Below are 12215 nucleotides of genomic sequence, written 5' to 3' on the forward strand. Positions count from 1 at the left end.
GGAAGAGCAAAGGGCAGCAGTTGGAGCACATGGTCCCTGCCCCTGCGTGCACAGAAGCCATTTGGGCAGGAGTGGTGCCACCTGAGTGCAATGCCAGGTGCCCCGGGCTCCCTTAGGTCCTGCCACTGGGGAAGAAGGAGGCTAGAGTGACTGCGAGTATACTCACCCCTTCCATTTTTCTTCTGGTAACAAACACTGTGGTGACAGCTTGCTCCCCTAGGTGCTTTTGGGGTGTGGTTCTGCAAGGAAAAACCGCTCATGAGTTGCAATGGTTGGTGTGGAGTGCCTGACCTTGGCCAACCCAGAGATTACCTGCACATGGGGATGGTTCCAGTGTGTTTGGAGAGAGGACAGGAGTGTGAGAGCAATGCAAGTTCAGACAAGACATAGATATTCACACAGCAAAAGTGGTAGTGGCTGTGGAGAGACATAAGACGGAGTCTTTTTATAAAGCAACAACAGCCAGGAGCAGTGATAGAAAGGCTAAGACTCCATGTGATGCAAGAACAAATTTTGGTAGATGCAGCCCTGCAAAGGCAAGGTAAGATACTCCTGCTTGAAATTTCCTCTTCTGTACAACCCCCTCTGATGTTTCAGGCTGCACCTGAGGAGCACACCTGTTGCTGCTTTTGATAAGGCTAGTGAGTTTCCACATGGAGGAGGTTCCACACATCTTTAAGCTGCAATCAAACGTCACCCATTTTTGAGGTGAAATGTCTGAGGAATATTGAGGAAAGAAGAGTTTTGGTAAGACTAGCAAAAAAGCTCTGGTGGTGGGAGTTCTAGCAGAAGGGCATCCACTTAGCCAGTTGCTAAGATCGACTTTTTAATCAGACATATCCTGACTCATTCATAACTGCTTAATTAACCAGATCCCAGATAAGTTCAAGTAAGTCAATGGTCATTCCACCGATTCTACTTACAGAATTTTTATGAGTCACTCTGTAGCCAGAAGGTTCTGAAGCTCCATTGACTCTTCCAAAATGTACAGAGCGCTGATTTTGAGGAACGGTGAGGTATTTTTTGCTGTTTTTTGAAGCAGAGATCTGGGTGACTTTTCTGTTGTAGGCAGGGTGTGGGAGAGTTAAAGGCATATCTGAGGAGCAAAGGTCAAGAAGAGGAATAATTCTGTAATATTTAAATCAGCTGAATAATTCACTACTTACTTAGTACTTGATTCATAGTAGCATGTGTGAATTTGCCTCCATTGACAGGAATTACCTGTGAGGGTGGCGAATGTCCAATGTGAATGTCTGGAGGCGGTTGGATGGCGGTTAATGGATTGAGATTGAATCCTGACAAGACAGAACTACTGTTTCTGGGGGACAGGGGGAGGGCAGGTGTGGGGGACTCCCGGGTCCTGAATGGGGTAACAGTGTCATGGCTGGCATTTTTTTTTGGCACAGAAAGTATTGGGTCACATTATAGAGATCTTTTCTATTCTACTTGATTCAAGAAGGTTCTGGAACTTTCTCTGTTTGGTGCAAGCTGGAAGTTTCTAGCTGACAAGTAAGTTTCCTTTGTGCTGAGAGCAGGTGTTGTTTTGGTTTAAGATGGTTCAAACTGATTCTATTATCTCTCTCAAGGTCATGCTAACTATAAAAACAGGCCAGAAGGAGCCTGGTTTCACTTTCTCTTTCTTTCTTGGTTCTCTCTACTTCGTCCCTGTGTGGTGATCTGTACATAGCATGTTTAAGTGCTAAGGTTTTAGTCTTATTGTAAGTTTAAGGTTTTGCTGCAGTTTAAGGACTATGCCAATCCCGAAGAGTTGGATTTGTGACCGTTGCACTCATTTGCCTTCAGTAAACAATTAGCAGATGAAGCTAATTGCCTGAAAGAGCGTCTCCACCCCCATCGTTCAGCCTGGACACTGAGGTCCAGCTTTGAGGGTCTTCTGGTGGTTCCCTCACTGCGAGATATGAAGCTACAGGGAACCAGGCAGAGGGCCTTCTCGGTAGTGGCACCTGCCCTGTGGAACACCCTCCCAGCAGATGCCAAAGAGATAAACAGGCAGCCCTGTTCAGCGAAGTTTTTAGTGTGTGGTGTTTTTAATATTTTGTTGGGAGCCCCACAGACGGCATATAAATAAAATAATAATAATAATAATAATAATAATAATAATAATAATAATAATAATAATTTATTACACTCATATGAAAGTTCTGCATGAAGTGTTTCATCAGAACCACAGTAGATCTGATGGGGTAGGCACCGATCTTATTTGTATGTCAGCCCCAGTCAAATAAAAAAGGGGCTGGAGTGAGGTCCCTGTTTTACAAAAGGCATGCATAGTGAGTCCCACAGCCTGATCTTCTGTCCAGCTCTGTCCAAGAGCCATACTGAGACAAAAGGCACATCGGGGGAAATAAGGCAGGGGAGGAAGAGGGTTTGGCTGTTTGGGACCAGGCTGCTTGAAGCAGGCTGATGGTTTCTCCTGTTCAAATTGATTTCAACACGGCTAGTTTTAATTGGCATCTCATTCCCACTGGGGCTCAGATTGGCAGGACCTTCTCAGCGGCGGAGCAAGCCGATCGGGCACCTGGGGTGGTGCACGTGCCCTGTGCCCGGGGGGGGGGCAGCTGGGGCAGGATGCTCCATGGGACCTCTGAGGAGTCTGCCTGCCTCCTCCCACTCAGCCACCCTACAGCTGGGGGGGAGGCAACAGGCAGACCGTTTGGGCAGCATGGAGGCTGCAGGTGCTCAAGCCACCGCGTCACTCCCAGGAGAGACGCGTGGCACAGGCCGCATGGTGAGTGCCGCCCACCATTTTGCCCCCCCCCCAGTGGGGACACCCGGAGTGGGCTGCACCCACCACACACCCCTGCTACGCCCCTGGCCCTTCCCTGTTGTGGCGGCCAGCAGAGGCGGATTTAGGGGAGCACTACTGATTTAGTTAGGGATGCGGGTGGCGCTGTGGGTTAAACCACAGAGCCTAGGACTTGCCGATTAGAAGGTCAGCAGTTCGAATCCCCGTGACAGGGTGAGCTCCCGTTGCTCGGTCCCTGCTCCTGCCAACCTAGCAGTTCAAAAGCACCTCAAAGTGCAAGTAGATAAATAGGTACCACTCCAGCGGGAAGGTAAACGGCGTTTCCGTGCGCTGCTCTGGTTCGCCAGAAGCGGCTTAGTCATGCTGGCCACATGACCCAGAAGCTGTACATTGGCTCCCTTGGCCAATAAAGCAAGATGAGTGCCACAACCCCAGAGTTGGTCACGACTGGACCTCATGGTCAGGGGTCCCTTTACCTTTACTTTACTGATTCAGTTGCACTGGGTGTGGAGCTTTGGGGATGCCTCAGGGGACGGTGCAGCTATGATTCAGAGTGGAGTGTGAGAGGTACCAGATTTTGGTGTCACACCAAAAGGGGTCACTGAAATTTGAGACCCCGTGGTCACAGAAGGTTACAGAATGTCCTCATTTGAGAGGCCTGACCGACCCTCTCTCTGCTGCTAAGATGCTCTTATCCCAGTGTGACTTCCCATTTCCCACTGCTGTAGCCTGTGAAATATGCAGGCTAGAGCATGCCTAAGCCCTTTGAAAACTCCCCAGTTCCTTGTAGGACAGCACCCTGTGAACATGATCTCAGAATCCACAAATATGGGGAAATATACAGATAATAATACTCAAATTATCACCCCTGCCATTTTTCTTTTTCTAGTTTTCCCATATAGATTATGTTGCCTGTGCTAATTTATATTTTCCCAGCAAGAAACCTAAAACTAGATACAAGAAGACCTTTTCCCTGGACCCTGTTAGGAGGGAAAGCATAATTAAGAAAACCAGTCAAATACCATTCTGAAGTCACCTCCGTTCTTTCCCCTCCATGAGTTCGCCTCCTAGTGTCAAATTAACAGTGAAGCCAAGGGTAACCTTACCGTGGGCTTCCATATTTCAGCAAGGGCTTAAAGTTGCCTAGAAGTTGCCTGGACACTAAGAGGACGCGGCTGTGTTGGTCTCACGCTGGGGTATCATTGATGAGCAGCTATTTCCATCCTAGCCTGTGCTTTCTGAAAGTCAACCACGAGCCAAAGCAAATTAGCCAGATCTTCTGTTTCAATAATCACCATCTAAGCAAAGAGCAAAAATAACCAGCCACCAGCCGCTGACGCCCAATAGTATCTCCTAGGTGGGACGGCAGCATCTCTGCCTCCAGCTGTACAGACTGCCAAAAGCAAGAGCACAAACAGCGAGGGATAAGAAAAAGAAAAATCCAGGGCAAAGCCAGTGTCTTAAGTTAGAATCCGCTCTGCTCAAAAGCCAAAGGGAGCAGCTGCTTCTGTCGGTGAGGATTAGGCAAGGAATCCTAGCTTATTACTGCTGCAAAAAGCCGCAGTTCATCTGAAAGAGTGGACAATGCTACCTGGCAGGAGGTAAGTGTGGCAGACTTTTAAAAAGCCTGCACCTCCGCTTGCTCATGTTACCATACTACCTGGTTGCTGCATGCTCATTTCAACATGAAATATTCAAGGGATTATCTTGTAATCAATGGTATAATCAGAGCAAGGCCACCGGGTCCTACTTAGCCTCGAACCCTGAGGCAAAAGCAAGTCCTTGTCTGTGCTTGAGCTCTTGCTGGTAAAAGTTTTCTTGGGCAGAGGAATGGAAATGTTGCAAGTGTGGATCCCCAGGGAAATGTCCCTTTTGCCATTGGTATCCCAAATGATTTTTTATTTTGTCTTCTGTAGCCTAGACAATTTTGTACTGCGACATCTCTCACATGGGAGAAATAGAAAATGAGGCTGCCTGTTTATTGAAAACATTTTCCTTAAAGCACAAAAAGACAGAACATTGCAAAGGATTTGCCTCTTAGAAATGCTGACCATGTGTTCTTTAATGACAGGGTAGAATAAAACCCAGGCATTAACTGTGGTCAGTGTGGTATTAATTAGTTCACATCAGCAAGTTTCTCCCTTCTTCAACTAGCAATAATCTAAAAAGACACTTGCTGCTTCTTATTGGTTTAGGAAATGAGACAGAGCCACAGGGAACCAATCCACATTAGATTAGTATTCCAAAAAGATCACTGACCTCTTTACTAGGAAACAGATTAGCGGTGAAAGGGCTGTGCAAAATATGCACCTTTATTTTCATGGGTGTTTCCTCCTTCGCTTGCCATGGCATTGCATGTTTGGGACGCTTGTCAAATAAATACATATATATTATATTATATTATATTATTTATTAGATGTCTATACTACCGTTCATCTGAGGATTAAAGGGCAGTTTACAATTTAAAAACACAGAAATGCATACCATAGTAACAAACAAAATCAATACTCTCTCTCACACACACAGTTTAAAAGGCCATGTATTGTTTATTTATGCTGAGTGGCTGGTAAATATGGGGTGAATTAAGAATGGTTGCAGGGTACCGATGCCAAGTTCTCGTCTCAGATAGTCAACATTGTGCCCTCCTGATGTTGTGGAGTTGCAGTTCCTATCATCCCTGATCATGTTGAGAGCACCAGAGTCCAACAACACCTGGGAGAGAGAGACTGCTTTGGCTACAACAGGACTAGGATGAGTCAGGCCAGACGCTGTGGTACAAAAACCTCTCCTAACTTTTGCTTTTCATTTAGAAGCATCTAGCCAAGCCCCAAGCTCTCGAGTGGCTGCATGTGCTCTTTATTGTCTTGGTTGATAGGCGTAATACCACTAAACTGTTGACAACATGAGACTCTGCCTGGTCTGCAGTCATTGTGCAGACTGATATCAGCCTTTTCTAATGCTACCTGTGAAAATGTGTCCCATTATTCTAAACTGAAATGTTGTGGCAGTGGCTAGGACCACTTTGCACTTCCTTTGTTTTGAGCTTCACCAGAAACTATAGGTGGCCTAGGTTATTCATGATCTAGTTATTTCCAGATCACTGTGGTGTATTTTAAATACAGTGGTACCTCTGGTTAAGAACTTAATTCGTTCTGGAGGTCCGTTCTTAACCTGAAACTGTTAACCTGAAACTGTGAGACAGTTTTGAAGCTTCAGTTAGCTAATAATGATAATGATAATGATGATGATAATAATAATAATAATAATAATAATAATAATAATAATAATAATAATAATAATAATTTATTATTTATACCCTGCCATCTGACTGGGTTTCCCCAGCCACTCTGGGCGGCTTCCAACAAAATATTAAAATACAATAGTGTGTCAAACATTAAAAGCTTCCCTAAACAGGGCTGCCTTCAGATGTCTTCTAAAAGTCTGGTAGTTGTTTTTTCCTTTGACATCTGGTGGGAGGGTGTTCCACAGGGCGGGCTCCACTACCAAGAAGGCCCTCTGCCTGGTTCCCTGTAACTTGGCTTCTCGCCGTGAGGGAACTGCCAGAAGCCCCTCAGAGCTGGACCTCAGTGTCCGGGCAGAACGATGGAGGTGAAGACACTCCTTCAGGTATACTGGACCGAGGCCGTTTAGGGCTTTAAAGGTCAAGCACCAACACTTTGAAATGTGCTCGGAAACGTACTGGGAGCCAATGTAGGTCTTTCAAGACCGGTGTTATGTGGTCTCAGCAGCCGCTCACAGTCATATTACTTTGCATATCAGTCATGAAACACCATCTTCTGCCAATTGTCATGGTCATTGCAATGATGGACACAACACACTTAGATTGGATCGAATAAGGCCACAGCTTTATTGACAACAGATGTGAGAGGTTTGGCAAAGGAGCTGGACTTCCAGTCCACCTGCTAGAAGCGACACCAAGGGTCAAACCTGCAGCAGAAGGAAAAGGAGGCATGATGCTCTGACTGTGTCCTATAGTCCTCCCTTCTCCTTCCCAAAGCCGGGTGCCTCCTTGCCGGCCCTTGGGAAGGCAGTACGTGGACGGAGGGCGCTACACTTTTGCTTCACACAGGGTGCCATGGTACCCAAGTCCACCACTGAGAACCGTACAGATAATTTCAATGTCCATCCACTTTGAAAAAGCCTCCGCACAGATGCAACAGTTACAGGCACAGCAGGAATAATGGGAAGTAAATATCTTGAATGTTGCATTGCACTTATGACTAAATTGAAAGGCTGCCCAAGCTGTGAATTATTTTTTTTAGGTTGATTATATAAACTAAAACACCTCTCTTGATTTCAGTCAGCAACTCTGTTGAATCAGTTTCTCCTCTTTGCACCCCTTTCTAAGGTCAACTCCTCCCATTTTAGGCAAAGATTTAACATCAAATACGAATTTAACTTCACCATTTGCTTAAATCTACCACCTTTTGTTCCATCTACAGGAAACGATACCATGAAAGAATCATGTGTGAAGTTTGTCTTTGACCCAAGGAAAGTCTGTATTTCTTTCTTACATGCTGCCATGGGAATGTCTCTGCTGAGATAAAGAAGGCAAGCAATATTTTGTGGTATATTTTGGATTGCCATGTTGCCCCCCACCCCAAATTTCACCATTGCCTGTAAGGTAAAGGTAAATGGATCCCTGACCATTAGGTCCAGTTGTGACCGACTCTGGGGTTGCGGCGCTCATCTCGCTTTATTGGCCAAGGGAGCCGGCGTACAGCTTCCGGGTCACGGGGCCAGCATGACTAAGCCACTACTGGTGAACCAGAGCAGTGCATGGAAACACCGTTTACCTTCCTGCTGGAGCAGTACCTATTTATCTACTTGCACTTTGATGTGCTTTCGAACTGCTAAGTTGGCAGGAGCTGGGACCGAGCAACGGGAGCTCACCCCGTCACGGGGATTCGAACCGCCGACCTTCTGATCGGCAAGTCCTAGGCTCTGTGGTTTAACCCACAGAGCCACCCACGTCCCCTACCATTGCCTGTATGTAAGGCTTTATGTCTGCTTTTACCCAGAGCCCCAATTCCTGACTACTTCCCCAAACACCCTTCCAAAACAGGAATTGTTATTTACTTCATCTAGTTGAGGCTAACATCTTTGTAACCAGTTCAAAATCTTCTTAAGACCCTAACTTTTACAAAGCAGCTTACAGGATATGAAGTAGGCCATTCCTTGTCCATTGACACATCCCTCTGGTAGAGCCTGAGACCTCCAACTTTTGTATTCCTGGAGATTGTAAATTTATTTCAGATGGTTTGAGTTAAAAGTCAGTTACCAGGGGGATAGATATTACCTTTTTAGATAATGAAGATGAATCTTCCTTTAGTTATTCCCCTCAGTGGTGCTTACAATTAAAGTCAGTAACTACAATCTTTGCAAGCAAGGGATACCGTATACTTGTCAAAACTTTCAGTTTCATTAGATTTTTTTATGCATTTAAGGAGGTTAAAAATTTGGACTATAGAAAAGAAGGGAGTCTTCCCCTTCTATTTGACTACCCACCTTTTGGAAGCTCAAACAATTATCTTCCCACAGATCCCCAATTGCTGTTTATATTGACAAGGTGAGATATCTCCCAGAAGATCTGGGGAGGAAAATAATTCATTATTTTTTAAAAGAAACTTAAGACATGGTGACAAACCAAGATTCAATCTGTTTTGCAGTTTCTGCCAAAATAAAGGATGCTGTCTTAAGTACACCAACAGATCTTCATGGGTGGGTGGCGAGACATTGTTACTCAACTTTGTGGTTTTTTTTTGTTTTTTGTAAAAAATATATTTGTTAAAATTTTATAAACAAGAAAAAGTTACAAAATAAAAAAGAGAAAAAATAAAAATAGGAAAAAAATACAAGAATACAAATGAAAGATTCAAAATACATAAAAAAGTGATAAGTAAAAAAGCACAATTAAAAACAAATCAATCTTTTCATGTCTTATATTTCATTTACTTATTTTCCTGACCTCCTCACGCCTCCCTTTTTTGTATTCCAGTTTACATGGTAATTCAGCAAATCCTTACCCTCTTTGTTTTTATCTTAATTTTATATCTTAACATGTTGAACTTCATATTTTCATCTAATTATCAATCCATTTTTACATATTCTTTTAACTTTGTTGCTAAGGCCATCTCATTTCAATCCTACATCATTTTAACATTCATTAATTTTACAGTGTTTCTGCAGATAGTCTTTAAATTTCTTCCAGTCTTCTTCCACCAACTCTTCTCCCTGGTCTCGGATTCTGCCAGTCATTTCCGCCAATTCCATATAGTCTATCACTTTCATCTGCCATTCTTCCAAGGTGGGTAGGTCTTGTGTCTTCCAATACTTTGTGATGAGTATTCTTGCTGCTGTTGTAGCATACATAAAGAAAGTTCTGTCCTTCTTTGGCACCAATTGGCCGACCATGCCCAGGAGAAAGGCCTCTGGTTTCTTCAGAAAGGTATATTTAAATACCTTTTTCATTTCATTATAGATCATTTCCCAGAAAGCCTTAATCTTTGGGCACGTCCACCAAAGGTGAAAGAGTGTACCTTGATTTTCTTTACACTTCCAACACTTATTATCGGGCAAATGGTATATTTTTGCAAGCTTGAGTGGTGTCATGTACATTGTTACTCAACTTTCGGATCACCTCCTACTTCTTCAGCAGAACCTCAGCCTCTCTTCTCTCCCTTTGGGAAATGTTGTGAGATGTCCTTATTCAAACTGGATTCTGGTGTCCAGGGATAGCACGGAATAACGGGTATATTGTTATTCACCCAAGACCTTGGGGTGGGTTACATGTCCAATTAAATAAATGATAAATGTAGTACAACTTCCAGTTGAGATGAATAGAGAAACACAGGTGTTTTTAGATTATATAAAGCATCCTAGTTCCAACTTCACTGGGTGTTTTTGTTTTCTTCCCAAGGCTAGGAGAGTGGTGTTAGCTGATAATGCAGAGCTGTGACAAATAATGCCGTTATGCTAGATAGTGTTTCACGTACTGGAGGAGAATAGTGCTTGAAAGTCTTTAAAGTTGACTGAGAGATTACATGCAGTTAATAATTGAGGAGTTATATAAAACTTCTCCCTAAATCCATTTAATGTTCCTGTAATCCATCTTCTCTGGTGAGCTGCAATTAAATCAGTTCTTCTCCAGTTGGCTGAAATGGTTGGGGCAAGTTCAAAACGTATTTAAATATACAATATCAGTGGTGGCACCAGTGGTTTTTTTCTGGAAAAATAGGTGCTGCTACTCACCATGAAGTTGTTAACAGTAAGTGCCATGCTTTTTAGCAACCCCCCAAAAGAGGTACCATGCAGAGGAAGAAGCACAGGTGGACAGGTGACTAAGGGTGAGGAATGGGTAGGGAAAGAAATTCCACCACAAGAATGAATGGAAGGGCCCAAGATGGAGATCTTCAATGCCCCACACCTCCAACCCCAGTCATGCCAACACCATCACAGGAGCTCTTGATATGGGCTGCAACCCACCAGCCAATCACACCTCACCGCCAGGACATCAGGAATCACAAGACAGAGAAACCAGTAGGAGAACACTTCAATCTCCCAGGACATTCTATACAAGATCTCAAATCGGACATCAGGAATCACAAGACAGAGAAACCAGTAGGAGAACACTTCAATCTCCCAGGACATTCTATACAAGATCTCAAAGTAGCTGTTTTACTACAAAGGAATTTCAGAAATAGACTGGAAAGAGAAGCTGCTGAATTGCAACTTATCACCAAACTTAAAACCATGGAGAGACCTGGTCTGAACAAAGACATTGGATTCTTATCTCATTATACATGACAAAGCCATTTTTCACCTTCTCACCCCTTGCTTTTTCCTGTAAGACCTATTGCAGTCGTTAAGAGTCGTCAAGAGGCTCATCAAAAGCTATCTGCCAATCACCCATTCCCACCACCCTTCTGAGTAATACCCCTCCCCACCTTCTCACTATATAGAAGGGTCTGGAAACTTCTGTTTCAGTGTATCTGAAGAAGTGTGCATGCACACGAAAGCTCATACCAAGAACTAACTTAGTTGGTCTTTAAGGTGCTACTGGAAGGAATTTTTTTTGTTTTGACTATGGCAGACCAACACGGCTACCTATCTGTTCCTTGCTCACCATCAGGGAACTTGGGGCAAAAGCTGCCTCCAGACTGAACTGGGAGTATTGGCCAGGGAAAACGGCCTTCCAGAGTTTGGGGAAGGGGGCAGGAAATAGTGTTTTAAAACAAAGAGTCCAGTGAGGTGAAGGTTATTTACGAATAAGTTTCAAAGCACTGGTCCCAGTGCAGACTTCTTCGGGGAGCCCATCAACACAGAAAACCTGCCAGCAGCATATTGCATGCTGGGTTGAAGGTTTTGCTGAGGTATCTACCGCAATCCCAAGGTCTCTTTCTTGTCATGTTAGGGATAATTGCTCCAATGTCTCTTACCTGTTGACACACATCTGCCATTTTAATGCCCATTCACCCAATTTGGATAGATCCTTTTGGATCCATTGGCTGGAATCCATTGGTTCAGGTCTTACCCTCTGGAGCAGGAGAAAACAAGCTTGCTCCATCTTCCATGTATTCATGGCTCGTTTGTTACACTGATCATCATTATGCTACAGAATTCAATGGTATGTTATCTATAAAACTTCTGCCTTCTCTCTCTCTCTCTCTCTCTCTCTCTCTCTCTCTCGTGTGTGTACTTACACAAGCAATAATAAAAACAAATTGAATGAATACAACTTAAAAGCAAAATTAAAATACAGCATTAAAATATAGAAACCTCATCGCAGGAGGAGAAAGGAAAAGAAAAAAGAAAGAGGGGGAGGGAATCAAATTGCCTCCAAGCCAAAGGCCAGGCGGAACATCTCTGTTTTACAGGCCCTACGGAAAGAAATCAGATCCCGCAGGGCCCTGGTCTCATGAGGCAGAGCGTTCCACCAGGCCGGGGCCAGTGTTGAGAAGGCCCTGGCTCTGGTTGAGGCTAATCTGACTTCCTTAGGGCCCGGGACCTCTAGGGTGTTGTTATTTATGGACCTTAAGGTCCTCTGTGGGGCATACCAGAAGAGGCAGTCCCGTAGGTACGAGGGTCCTAGGCTGTGAAGGGCTTTAAAGGTCAAAAGCAGCACCTTAAATCTGACCCTGTACTCCACCGGAAGCCAGTGCAGCTTGAAAAGCACTGGGTGAATATGCTCCCATGGCAGAGACCCCGTGAGCCTCGCTGCAGCATTCTGCACCCGCTGGAGTTTCTGGGACAGCTTCAAGGGCAGCCCCACATAGAGCGAATTACAGTAGTCAAGCCTGGAGATGCCTGTCGCATGGATCACTGTGGCCAGGTCGGGGCCAGAAAGGTAAGGGATCAACTGCTTGATGTGGCAAAGGTGGAAAAATGTTGCCTTGGCTGTTGCTGTAACTTGCGCCTCCATGGAAGT

Source organism: Podarcis melisellensis (genome assembly GCF_964234715.1).
Source record: "Podarcis melisellensis genome assembly, chromosome: 5".
Classification (NCBI taxonomy): Eukaryota; Metazoa; Chordata; class Lepidosauria; order Squamata; family Lacertidae; genus Podarcis; species Podarcis melisellensis.